This window comes from Colletes latitarsis, chromosome 4, assembly GCF_051014445.1.
Source record: "Colletes latitarsis isolate SP2378_abdomen chromosome 4, iyColLati1, whole genome shotgun sequence".
In the NCBI taxonomy this organism is placed as follows: domain Eukaryota; kingdom Metazoa; phylum Arthropoda; class Insecta; order Hymenoptera; family Colletidae; genus Colletes; species Colletes latitarsis.
This window is the reverse complement of record NC_135137.1, coordinates 29,835,960-29,850,547: the sequence shown is the minus strand read 5'-3', so window position 1 is coordinate 29,850,547 and position 14,588 is coordinate 29,835,960. Positions and strand designations below refer to the sequence as shown.

Below are 14,588 nucleotides of genomic sequence, written 5' to 3'. Positions count from 1 at the left end.
CGAACGGGTATCGAGGTCACCTAACGTTCGAATGTCCCTTTCTACGATCCGCGTTCTTTCTTTCGACGCAAACCGCGCGACCCCTACTCTGACCCCGTGTTGTTCCTTTCGCCCTTCAGCACGCAACCCCACTCAACCCCCTAGGAGCGACCTATCGCGAGCCAGCGACGACGAAAGCCGTCCAGTTGTAAGCGCGCCACGACGCGAGCAACCACCACCGTTCGAACGCTCGATAAATTTCTCGCGAATCGAATTATAGAAGCAATTCCTTCGCCGTAAAAATGAAAGCATTCCAACCAAAAGTAAACGTGGTCTGGTGATTTCCGTCATCACACATTGTCGAATCGACTTCGTGAAAAAAGTCTACTTATAGTTTTGTTCGTTCGGGTTTTTTCTTGTGAAAGACTGTGAAAATGTCTCGTCGGTAAGATTGTATAACTGTTAGAGTTTTCGTTTTTCTTCCGTCGAAAGTTTCAGCGGGCGTCGAGCGCCTGAAAACATCCCTCGAGTAGTGAGAGTCGACGCTGGCAGCTGCTTGAGGAAACTCAACTTGTTGGTTGTCCTACATCGCGTGACTCGATGACTGCCCTTTGATTTATCGGCAAACTACGATAATGTGAGTGTTGCTTTTGTTCAATTTTGATTTTTTTATGCCGTCTTTGCTTGAAATAATTAGAGGACTTAAATGAAGCGTCTCAATCAGGAGCACGTATATAGAAAATTTTTATTTATTTGTATTCTGGCAAAATTGCTCATTTTTATAATTACCGAACCTATTACTGTACAAATTTTAGAAAATTAGAGAAGTGTTAAAGTAAAATTGTCTAAATTAGTAACTGGTATAGCTTTTAAATACAAGAAAATAATATTGAATGCAATTTATTTATTTATAATTGAAAAATATAATGTGATTGTATAACTGCAGTTGCATTAACAGGAATAATATAGCGAGCAACGAATGCAACGAGGCAATGTCAATCTCCTAGTGCTTGATATAATCGTGTTCGACCGTATTTTGAGAGTCGGTTCGATATTGTGTAGGAAGTGAGAATTATGTTACGATTTAATAATTTAAAATTTATCTGTAGTTATGTAAACTCATTATATTCTCTGTAAGCTTGATACTTAAATATAACAACGTTTCTAACCATGGTTTTGGACCTCTGCAACAAATTAATAATTAAATGTAATACGTTGTAAGAGGAATGCAAACTCGACGTAAATTCTCTTCGATTTAAATACATGTATAATTTTATTTACTTGTCGGACAAATAAAATAAAAAATTTTATTGCTCAACCATAGTATAAATTATATGTATATGACATGAAATCTTAAACTAAATTGTCATTAGTAGACATAGCTATTAAATATAAAAAAAATAGACATGTATATACGTGTACAGAAAAAGGTATTATATTTAATATACAATATATCAATCTTATAAAGACTGTAACGATTTTCCATAATTTTTTACAAGTACGCATTTACTGGAATTACTATATATTCCATTTATTATAGTATTTATTCCTTCATTTTTGATATCCTATAATTATTTTAAGCAATGTATATGCTTCTAAGATACAGTATTAACAAAACACTGTCTAGAAATGAGTATATCTATAGATAAGTATTTATCGGACCATACAGAGCAGCTTAATTTCAGCTTTTTAATTGTCGTTTAATGGCCAAATAAATATTCATCCTTTGGTTATTAGCGATACTTAAAACGTATTATAAATTTTAAAGTTAATGAAGCTACTAATAACAGTTAATATTGATTGCGTTTTAATTAAAAACGATTATGATATGTTCATTCCATGGACATACTTAAATGAATATGTATTTCCTTTATTTTCAATATTCTTCGTGGAAGAAATATTCCATTTTGAAAACGCTTCGTAATTATCGAATGTTGAATTTACACTCGTTGAACGTGCTTCGTTTATTAGATTGCATAAAACTCTGTCAGAATAAAAATGGTTCATAACGCTGGTAGCCAATTTACGACAGCTCTAAATATACGTGGAATTTTTGTAACTTATATAATAATCCCCAACAGTTTTTTACACAGTATTATGATAGGATAAAAAATTTTGCTTGTTATTCAGGTACGAATTATTCTGAAGTTCCTTAAAGCTGTCTGAAATATGTTTATTCAAAATTAAAGATATTTAAAATAACAGAATGTCGGAATTTCTATCGTGTTTTAATTTGTCGTGTATAATTATAATGCAAAAGAGTCGAATATTTTCTGTATCGTGCACCTTGAAATCTGTTCATTAATGTGTCATCACGTTCGATCATTCCGTTGTCATGGCACGGTAATACTTTGAAATAATGGTATCTAGTATTGGTTCGACGAAAGGGGTTATCCAATTCATGAGGGACAATATTCTGATAACGAATCAATATCACTTATCGAACGTACTATATATGTGCAGTTTCTCGTAGGATAAATTCTGATGTACTTTGCAAAAAGTTGTGAATCTTAGAAACTCGCTTTTCAAATCTGTTCAATTTATTCCGAACAATCTTGATTCTTGCAACTTGCTTGACTTTCAAAGAACTCAACAAAATTTTATCGTAAAGATTAATATTTTTAATCGTGGTTATTAGAATTTTATTTTTGGACGAAACCATTTATGATGAGAAAAAGATGAATTAAGTTTAGATTGTTTTACTAGAAAGAAATTTCGCGTTATTATCAGCATCCTCCTTGCAATTTTATATATGTAATACAGTATACAGAAAAGTATTTCGAAACAACTTGTATAATATACTAGAAGAAGTAATAAAATGAGTACGTTATTACTATAATATGCAAACTATTTCATATAACTTCTAGATGTGGGTGTTTTACTGATATTTCAAGTGAAATATAGTTATTGAGTTCTCAGTAAATAGTTCCTTTGAGCACCAGAATATATATTCATGACTTTTCATTAACCAGTGGATTTATGTAGGCGACGATTTACATGTGAATTTATTACTCGAATGTAACGTGTATCCTCTTTATTTTTGTACTCTGAATTATGTGTTAAGGGTAAACTGAAGAGTTCTTCCGTTATTACTAATAATTGTTTAAAATGCAGAATTAAATTTTATACAAATTTATCAAAAAACAGTTTTGTCTGAATGAAACCAAGGTAACTAGGTTTACTTTCTTCGATGCCCAACTTTGAAAGAAAGATTCGAAATCTCTCGAGGTTGAATTCTATGTATAGACTTCCTTTTCAATTGAAAATCACGTCTTTACCTTATTCTAGCCTTGGAAGTTTGTGAAATTTGGAAAAAGGAGTTTAAGTTCCCGAGATTATTAAGATTTCTTCCACCTTGGATTGTAACTTTAGTAATAAACAAGTTTTATTTCGCTCTTAAAGGTACAAGATGGAAGTACGTACGTAAAAAACTTCGTGAATATTTCCACCGATAATTGTCACAATTACAAATGGTGTCATTTTATGGGCACTGTACTACTTTTCGTGGTTTTAAATTTTACGTTGACTCCTTTCGTGTAAAAATTGGAAAACTTTTCTTGAATATTTTATATAAGTTTTGTGGTTTTAAGAATTCTAGGATGAATAATGTGTAGACTCGGTTATTAATTGTAATATATATTCAAATCTCGTTTAAAATGAAAAAGGAAACGAGACTGGAATCGATGATGCATCAACGATAGTGAGTTTACCAAGTTTTTATTCGTCCATTTCTACGTTTTTATTCGTCTAGTTATAGAATAAATAATGGGAGGTCCAGAATCTTTAAGAGTATGAGTGTTTTCCCAATTTACATTTTAAATTCAAGTTTACAGAGCTGAAAGAAATTGGAATTACTCGCGTTTGTACTTCTTGTGTCGTAGCAAACCATTGTGCAAAACTAACAATAAGTAATATTTGTACAACTCTAATGTTTTATTTCCACTAATTAAGGGTTTCTGATGTTACAATTTTACTTTCGATTATTTTTAACGTAGAAGTGAATTTCAGAATGTCCATTGTTCTTTTTTACTTTTAGCAGATATTGTATATTCAGTAAAACATTAGAGGAAGGAATTCTGTTGTATACTAAGTTCAATCTGATTAGTTTGGTGATTGCTTTTATAGCGACCCTTTATGGCTCGTACTTTATTTTATTAAACGGTTAATCGAAACACCTTCGTGTTTCTGCGGAGAATAATGTTAACATGGAAATCTTCTTATGTAAACTGAATTTTCTAGTATACCAAAATATAACAATATTATCTCTTAATGTGGCAATGAAATTCGCATTAAAGTGAACACTTAATAAAACGTTTTAAGTTCCTTCTTCGGAAAAAGAGTTAGTCTCGTTTAATACGAAACCATTCGTTTTCACATATGTGCATACAAACAAGCTGAAAAACAATAAAATTAACTGCGAAACGACACAGAGATTTTATACAAAATTCTATAAAAATTCATTGAAATACTTTCAGATACGTAGCTTAAGAGTATCATATTCAAATGTTTAAAAATAGTCAAAGAATCATTTTACTTGAAATTGTCGTGCCGTGCAATAAACAAAATCAGTGTCTTAAAAGCAAAATTTTATTTACTATATTTTGGGAAACAATGCCACTTTTAAACAAATTGCTAATAAATTTATTGAGAAAATGAATATCATCAATTTTTATAAAGATATAATAAGAACGGCTCGTATAGAACAGATTCCCTATAAAAGTATGATTTTCCACTTTTTATTTATTTATATAGAAAATTTTGCTAGCCACGAGAAACTCCAGTGTGCTATTTCAGGTTTGACACAAATTAAAAACTAATTTATGTTTTACACTTTATTTTCATCAGTGTTTATTCTATAAAATTAGTTTAGTGTTGATTAGAAATACAACTTTTTTTGCGTTGCAATATACGTTAAAGTAAGAAATGGAACGAATTAACAATAGGAAATATTGCCGTCTTAATAATGTTGGAAATATGAAACTGTCTGTCTGTAGATCTTCACTTTTTTTGAACGTGAGATCGAATTATTTTGTTTGAAGGGAATATTATGAGTGGTTGTTTTATAGCTTGTTATTGCAGCTTTTCCGCAAAATGTGTTCTGTTTGAGAGTATAATAATGAAAATACGATTCTTATCGCTCAAAGCGTAACTCGTAAAGCGTTTCTTTGTATGTAGAGATTTGTCACCGACGATAATCATTTATCGTCGTCACTCTCACACAAATGCGAAGCAATAGTACATGAATGATTTGAGGAAAGGCAATTTCAAAGATTTTAACACGCTTACCAAAATACCATTTTATCGTTGAACATTTTCTTTTGTTGGATAACGTTAAACGAAGAAATATAGAAAAATATATAGCGAGTTACGATAAATATTTGTAAATATTACAAACACTTCTAAACGCGTCTTTCGAATAGTTGGATATATTTTTTTTTAAATAAAAGAACCATGGACAAAAAATATTTTTAATGGACCACTAGTAACAGAAGAAATTAAGCCGATCAAGTTACGTGGTTCACCATGTATATCTGAGCTTGGCTTCCAATTACAGTGTAAATAAAGGATACAATTTCTTTCAGCAAATATAAATAAATCGTGGTTATTATTCTCAAGTAAAGATATTAGCTTCTGCAGATACTTTAGACTTTTAATGTCAATATTAGAACAGATTATTCCTGTGTCATATTTCGCATAAAAACGAAAGCACGATCTTTCGCAGGAAATGAGAGGAAGAGCGGAGGGAAAGAATGCTAATTCCATGGACATCATATTACCCGTGGAAACGATAATGAATATTAATTTCTGCGAAGTTAATAACGTCATTAGCGAAATGAACGAAATTATATCCTCGTGATTTCCATCTTTAAAAGAAATTATTCGTTGAATGTCATGTTATGAATTAATGTTAGGACATTTCATAAGTCTTCGTACTTTCAACAATGCAAATTTTTTATTTCAAGTATTCAACGTTAAGTATACATAATTATAGCCATCGTTCACATTTTACGACGACTATTATTATTTACCATTCAGTTTTTTACCAGTCGTTAAAATAAGTTTTAACAAGATGATTAAGGTAATTATGGTAGAATGTATTTTAAAGCTTAGATGTAGTATATTAAGGTAAATGTATTTTTATTGTGTACATATTTTCCTTACATACAATTTACTTAAGGAATTTAGCCACCTCTGTGGCGAATAAAACAAACCATCACACCTTTTTTTTTATATAAAATAATAAATTGAAACATCAAAATCAATATAGTTCGAAAAAATACTATTAACGAGAAAAATATAACGCGTAAAATAATCTGTGTGCAAGTATTGCATTTTTTTAAAATGAATGTTTTTTATGCTAGCGTTCTGAATAACTAAAATACCATCAATCCGATCTTAATGAAATTTCCTACTAATATTCTTAATTGCATTGTCTATCGCGGTGATTTATAATTTTTTTGCAATTAGTTTTTAATATAATAACGAAAAAATGATTAGTGAAAGCAGTCTATCTTCTTTTAAATGTCATAATTTCTACAATTTTTAAAATTTCCTACAACGATACAATAACGAGTACTTTAAAGATTAATATCAGTATAAAAAATATTTTATGTAAAGTTATTATACGTTTTATTCATTCAAATAAAATTCATTTCAATTAAGTGTATAATACTATTATAGAAAATTCATGCATACACTTCGCATTTTAAACAAAAATGTGCAAAGATTTATGAAACGACTCGAACGCGCAGAATACTAGTTGAATAGGTTAATTTTCGCTCGTTAATGTAAAAGAGAACGTAATTGAATTGGATAATTATCAATTGAAAATCTACAGGTTTGTTTCGTAATAGAACGCGCGAGTTGAAAACGGTATTAACTAATTGCCTTGTCTATCGACTCTGACAATATTCCGAGTTTTTTCGGTCGCTCTTGCATGAGCAGTGATCATTTTATTCAATGCACGTCACACGCATTCCAAATCGGGGGTGAAATTAAAATCGACACGAAATATAGCGAACGGTATGGAAAATTTTCCTTTGTTTCTTTATTTTGTGAATCGCCTTTTGTTTCTGTTTTCGTGCGTAAATTGCCGTAGAAAAACCGATCCACGATTACGTGGCTTTCTGCTGATTGGGTACGTTTGCTGGATTATTGAGAGACAACTATGCGGGTCTACTCGATCTGTTAATACGAACGAATCACACAAGTTGATTAAACACGGATCATTGACAGAAAAAACTACGTTTGTTCGCTATTTATCTTTTCGGATCAATCGCGTTTGCTTTGAATAGCGACTCGCTATTGCAAAAAGGGGAGGAATTGATACAAACTTGAGAATCCCACTCCTAAAATTTGTAAATAAAAATAAAAGTATTAAGTATCTGGTAGCGATTAAAATTGAAATAATAAATATTTTTAGTAAATATTGGGAGGTGTAAACTCCTGTGTAGTCCCCCACTGAAAATTTTGCCCTATTTCATGTTTCTTTATAACAAATGGTCAAGAAAAAAAATCTATTCTTCATTGTTGATTTATTTTTATACAAAAAAATACCTTTATTGCTGATTGTATTATGATTTGTGGGACATCCTTTGCTTAACGAATTGTAACGTTGCTTTAGGGACAGAAGTTCTACCATTTCCACTCCTGTAATTTTATCTGGTGTAAAGGATTCTTCTATTGTAACCTAAACCCGTAGTCATCGGCTAGATCGATGCTGCTGAAAGCTCGAATCGCACGGTATGAGCTTTCTCTTCGCGAATCTTGGCATTTCAGTTAACCTCAGTTCAATTCTCCTGGGAAAAATGGAAAAGCATCTGTGTCTGATTTAGAGCGCGCAAAGAGTAATTTTTAGGATCGAAATGCTCGGTGATTTCCCTTTTTTCTCATCTTTTTTTAAAGAAACTCCATCAACGAAAGTTTTGATATTCCATCGAGGAACAGATCAATTTCAAATGGTTTTAATAAGAACCACTTCAGAGCAGTCGATATTGGATAAATCAGGACAGGCCTACCCTGCGAGGATGTAATATATAAAGGATATAAATCACCTAAAAATCTATTCAGTACTTTGCATTATTACTATTTTATTTTTTCTTTCGCGATTAAAAAAATGAAATAAATAAAAAAAGTCTAGTTTATCGTCTTGATAGGAACACTTGATATTTCTGTAACTCGTTGTGTGGTAGATGTGATAATGAATATGTATTCAAACTAGGAAATGACATGTGTTTAACATACGTATATGACGAATGTAACACCGTCGAAGTAAGACATTTAAAAATATTGTCAGATTGTGGTATACCAGTCAAAATTAGAATTGCTAATCACGAAATAAAGATCCTGAACCACATTGAAGCAAACATAGCATTAGTGTCCGAAAAATAGCAGCAATAGAAAATGCCAGATGCACGACAACGTGGAGCGCTTTGCAAAGTTAGCTTTTATACTTGATTCCTATAGAAATGCAGTGGGTCACAGAAGTTTTCGAATGCTCGCAGATAAACCATTAAAGAATACAAATATATACGTATAAATAGGTATAAGACTAAATAATAGAAATGAATAACAAAACGTTGTTAAAACAAAAGGTTATAGAAATAACGGATACTATGGTCGAGGATATCATACAACAATAAATACAATATAGAACATCGTTCAAACTCCGATGGGGAACCGTTTCTGGCCACAGATTATATTTTCGGTAAAGAATTTATTTCTCGAAAGTATATAGGATTTCGGGGGTATGTCTTTCCACAAAAAATATTTGTAATTGATCCCTGCAACCAGAAATAATTTTTTCAGAATGATTTGAAATTTTGCAATTTCGTCGAAAAAGTCCACCTACCCCTGTCGATTTTTCTTATAAATTCCTTCTTGATTTTTAATAAATTTGTTTGACGCTCTACAGAAATGTTGTTTAATACTTTTTTGTAGGTATTCATGAACTATACTTCATAAATAAATTTCAATGAATTACATTCATTATAGTAAGAGATATGGTCGTTTGAAAATTGCACCGTTTTTATGGGGTTTTTCTCATTTTGCAGGGTTAAGGATCAACTTTTCGAATATTTTTGCAATTTGTACATATTCTTCACCTAAATACGCATTGTTTGCATTTTGAAACATTAAAATCCGTCAAGCCGTTCAGAAGTTACGATGTTTTAAACATTTGCATGAAATTTCAGTGGAACATATCAATGTATGGTCAGACATTTCGATAAAGAATTTTTTTCTCGAAAGTGCGTAGGATTTCAGGGGTATGTCTATTCACCAAAAATGATTGTAATTTACCCCCTCAACCAAAAATAATTTTTTTAGAACGATTTCAAATTTTTTTTTGTCGCCAAAAAATTTCAGTCATTCTAATTTCATACAAATACCAATAATTGGTCTCATTTCATTTGTTGAATAGTGAAGTATTATTTTTATGGCTGGTTTTTAATTTACCATCGAATTTCCATAGTGACGTATTTCCAGTCATTTATTCTATTCCTTACAATTTTGCAATTATTTCATAGGTCATTTATTTTTTAACGTATAATATCTTTCAGAATCGTCTCTTAATTAAACGTAAAGTTGCTAAATGTAACACTTTCGTTATTATTACTGTCGAAATATTTAAATTCGAGCGTTATATTCACAACGAATTTCAGCTACAATTTAACGGAACGTGTCACTATTTAAACACCTATATTTCGTTTGACGTGCAAATTAACTTACGTTTGTACTTGTAACTAGGATCAGCTCTCGCGATCATCGTCTAGGGATTATACGATGGTAACTGAAACATTAAAGACACGCAGAGATACAAAGCAAGTTCTAAAACACTGTTTCTCGGTAATTACGACCATCGTAATCGAGTCTGCGAAGCAAAGTGGAAAAACACGCGCGCGTGTTATGCGTCCGTATTTCGCGGACTTTAATGGAAATTTTGTTGAATCCATTTAACTTGACGTCCAACGATTTGTTAATTTAAATTCAATAAACCGATCGAACGGGTTTGAACAAGAAGAATTTAAAAGTGAATTTTCCGTTCCAAAATTGTCGAACGCGGTTCCCGATGGCTGCGATCCTTTATGAAATTAAACTGCGCGATTTAAATTGAAAAAATTTCCGTATACGATTTAAATTGAAATTATTAGTTTCTTTCTTCGCTTAATATTCGTTTAAAATCGATTCGTTATCTATGTAAAGGTGGATGAACAGAAAATGGTCATATTTCGAATAGTTTTGACACTTAAAATTTTCACAAAAAAACGAAACAATAATTTTTTGCCTTCAATACATAACTTTTTGTTTATTTCGAGCAATTTTAATCTTTCTATATTAGTTTTTTCATTTGTAAGTATATTTCTTCGAATACGTGTATCGTAATCTATTATGTTAATTTATTGATTCCTCTTCATAAAATACTCTCCATATTATTCATGTAATACTCTTCATATAGATCACTAATACGCAAATGCATACCTACATTAATATCCCTAAACTCAGTCAGAACCTTGGATATCAATCGCTGGAGCGAATGCGTATACATTTCCGATGCATTTGCATTTCGTAGTATTCGGCAATGCTAAAAACTGTGAACAGATTATAGATCTATTGGAGTATCCCAGAGAATGTTTTGCAATTTTAGTTTCCTTTTTTTATTTCTAGATTTATCTATTAGATAGATTTTTATAGCAAAAATCAATTTTAGTTTGTATTACTCTTTTAAAAAAATATCGAAAAATTATCAAAATAAACCCAGTGATGGTACTAAACTATTTATTATATACTTATAAAGCATTTTATTTTTTGCCCCTCATTATTTTGTACAATATGATTTCCTCGTAAACTATCAATTCTAATATCAAGAACAGTAAAAAATATCTAAAATAATAATAAAATTGAAACTTAAAGCTATCGTTAGAGGATTTAAGTATTCAATTTAAAATGAGATTATGCATACATTGTGCAGACGAATTTGTTAATAATTCATTGATCTTGCACGTTAATACAGTTCCTATTAACAGTTTAACATCTTTTAAGGCTGCTGTGAAACTCTATTTTCTACAATTGAGAATACACAGATTCAAAAAAGAGTGGTTTCTCGCGCAAGATTAAGTCAAAAGCGTGGAATAAATTCTTACGTCGAAGTGTTATGAGATTATGGAATAAGATAAAAAGTTTCATAATTAGTTCGGTTTTTTGCTCTAGGAAGTATCAAGTAAGCAATTCAGGTGTTATCGATGCACAAGTTATTTACATATTTCCGAGAAATTTCGTGACTCGCATATACATGAGCCCTGAAGTCGCAATTTGTTTTGATAGAGCGCATCTAAAGCAATACCGCGCCATTCGTCGCTGGAATCCGTTCGAATAGCAAATGCTATTGGCGTTTGAAACACACATCGCAGCGGGTGTTATCATTAGCTTGGCAGCTCAAAAGCTTTCGCGTCCTTTGAAATATTTTCGCTGCGCAATTTCTTTCCACTCTACTTCGACTCGTGTATTTCTCAGACAAATGTAAAATATTTTCTACATTATTTTCAACGTTCACAAATATTTTATTCATTACGTACAATTCATTTGGCAGAACTTACTCTCGAAATACCAGATTTCATCGCAGTATTGCGTTTTGTTTTACTAAACGGAATTACCGCAATCGATGCGCGAATAACAACATTTAAAATTGATACGAAGCGAATCGGATAATATTAATCGACAATATTAATTTTCGTTTAAATTGTGTACATTCATCGAAATAATTTCGTAGAATTAATCTTGCTTTACATTTCAGTGATTTATTTAACACGTCGATATACATATTTTCAAATGTTACAGTCATTCTTTGAACCCGAATATATGGTTTAGATACTCTATATAGTAATTATCCGTAAATTTGACGTTTATATTAATTTTTGAAAGTTTTGATGAGGATCAAAATAATAAAATTGACACGTTGGATAGTTAATATTAGTGTAATCTTACTCTGTAAATTTGACATTAAATAAGTATGCATTTCTTTAATTTAATCGATTATTTGTTTCATCTTTTCTTGTTTTATCTATAGGACACTTTTACGACACGGTGACCATAAACGTTTTTTGTATTAATACGAGGTGGGAATGAGTGGTAGAAGACGCTTTCTTATTTTGGGAGTAATCCTCCTAGTTTTTATGGTATCCTTTATTTTTTTTGGCGAGAGACAATCGGGAATCCAATCCAATTTCTCGAAACTTTCCCTCGGGAGAAGTGTGCGGGTCTTATAACTAGTATTGTATCTATTTATTGCTATTTCTATATATACTGTTATATATTGTATTTTCTTGCATTCGCAGTGTCCCGTGACGGTGTCAGGAAATTTAAAAAATTTGTTTCGTGCGTCGACAAAGTATTTTTGTTAATAAGACATCGGATATTTGTTGGAAATAATTATATTAATTATAGAAATGCATAAAGTAATTTTCTCAATGCGCGGAAAAAAGTTGATGTCACTCTTATGTAGAGAAATAAAATTTATTCATTTCTTTACAGTGAAAAGACAATAAATTTACAAGTAAGATTTATTAAAACATCGACTAATTGTATTAAATCTTAAAACAAGTATTGAGAAAGTAAACACATCTTTAAAAGTATATTAAAATGAAATATTGCTTATGGATAACAGTAATATTAATTATTCAGTCGATTCAAGCAATTTCTTTGTTTCAAATATACTAGTTTAAAACGTTTCTTGCTGCCTTTTTCGTGGCTGTAATTAATATTGAAGAAAAGCATTGCACGCTTTAAAATATTCAAATTTATTTTCATTTTCGAACAATCAAATTTCATGTCACTTTTTGTAGTTTCAAAATGATCGCAAAATTAATTTGCAAATGAGTAGCTCTTAGTAGTTGGAAATTTTTGCAAATAATCTTCCATAAATTAATAAACTTTATTGGTTAAGAAATCGTTCTCTTTTATTTTGTGATGTTACAAGTTAGACATTAGTAGTTCTTTTAGATATTTCGTTATTTCAAATTACCAAATGGATTCCAAATATGTTGCAATTTTCCCACTACTCGTATTTTTACAAAAACCCTGAATCGAATCATCCCTTTGATTTCGGGTTATCGCGAACGATACGTATCAAAAATTCTCTACTCGTATACGTATCGATTAATTAGAGATTGCAATGGTTAATTTTGTCCGTACGCTGGAATATCGTAGTGGAAAGTGCATTGGTGGTTTTCTGCACGAGCAATGACATTCTCTGTCGGTTTTCTGTTTTCCCTGGCTGATAGATTTTATCGAGCGCCAGCAGTTGTCATACTCGAGTTTCCGAACGCTACGTTATCACTGTTTTCTTTACAACAGTGTTGATTAATCGGCGGACTTCACAGTTGATTAAAGAAAACTCGCGTACCGTAATTACGGGAGAAATGGTTGAAAAAGTTTGATATTTCGTCGTATTGTAACTTTCTATTGTAAAAGATAGATTTTCGTTCAAAATGTTATTTTTACAACGCGCATCATTGCGAAATGCGTTGTCAAAGAGCTTTAAAGAAATTAAGTACAGCGAAATCGAATATCAGAGGAAACATACAAACTACTCCGTGGAAAGAATTTTATGAACAAATTTCATAGAATCGTGCGTGTTCGAGGATGTATAGATATACAATGCGTGTTCGTGTTTCTGTGCAAACACTCGTTCAAAGATATTGCTTGTAAATCTCAGACTATTTATTGTTAAAGTGAAAAAGAAATGTTTTACAAGAATTTTATAATTTGCGCGTTTCGAGTGTTTTCTTATCAAATTCTTTTCCAAATGGTATTGTTTTCAACTCTATAATGATCTGCAACGCAGATATTTTCATTTGGAATAACGTAAGAATTCATGTATGTATATGTATAATATAACGTGAAAATATACAATAAAAAGTGTAGTATCAAATCAAATGCTTTTTATAAAGAAACGCTGCAATTGCGTGAATAAATCGTAAATCTATAAACACGTATATTTTAATATAAAGATAGAAATCAGCTAAAGTTCTTTCTCCGACGTTTAGCAAGCTTGACAGCGTGGGTCAGACGCGACCCAGCTCCGCAATTCGACCGTTAATATACTATAAACTTGTAAATGTGTCTTTGTACCGTGATAAAATGTTATTCAGAGCGATCAGTAAATGTTTACCTCAAGGAATTAATTCGTTGCAAAATAGGACGTGACTCAGGTTTGATTTCCACGGTCTGAGAATCATGTTCTCTGTATTCGAATTTCTTTACCAAGTCAGTGATCGTTTACTCAGAAGCTCCTTATTGCTATTCAAGAATCGTAGTTTCCTACCTCCCAAGGTTCACCTCGTCGTGGCTGTTGTAGCGTTCTAGCAAATCCATGGAAATGGATGAAGGGAAAGGGCGTTCTTAACGAATACTGTCGTGAATATTAGCATCACTTATTTCATGCTAGGGAACAAAGATTCCGCCATTGCGTGACACTAATTTCACAATTAGTTAGTTACGTTTTTGGAAATCGAATGTATTATAAGATAGACACGAGAATTTCAATTCGATTTTGTTTTTTTTCTTTCACGCGCATGGAGAAGAGATAACAAGTCTATTTCTTTTTTTATTAC

At 31.4% G+C, this 14,588-nt stretch overlaps 1 protein-coding gene across 2 annotated transcripts in view; it reads left to right on the top strand.

Moving 5' to 3' along the window:
- Positions 1–205: 205 nt before the first annotated feature.
- Positions 206–14,588, top strand: part of Sytbeta (Synaptotagmin beta) — a 165,380-nt gene continuing 150,997 nt past the window's right edge. For both annotated transcript variants that reach the window (XM_076763181.1, XM_076763180.1), the window contains exon 1: positions 206–616. The gene's annotated coding sequence lies outside the window, so the exon portion shown is untranslated. The remainder of the gene's footprint in view (positions 617–14,588) is intronic.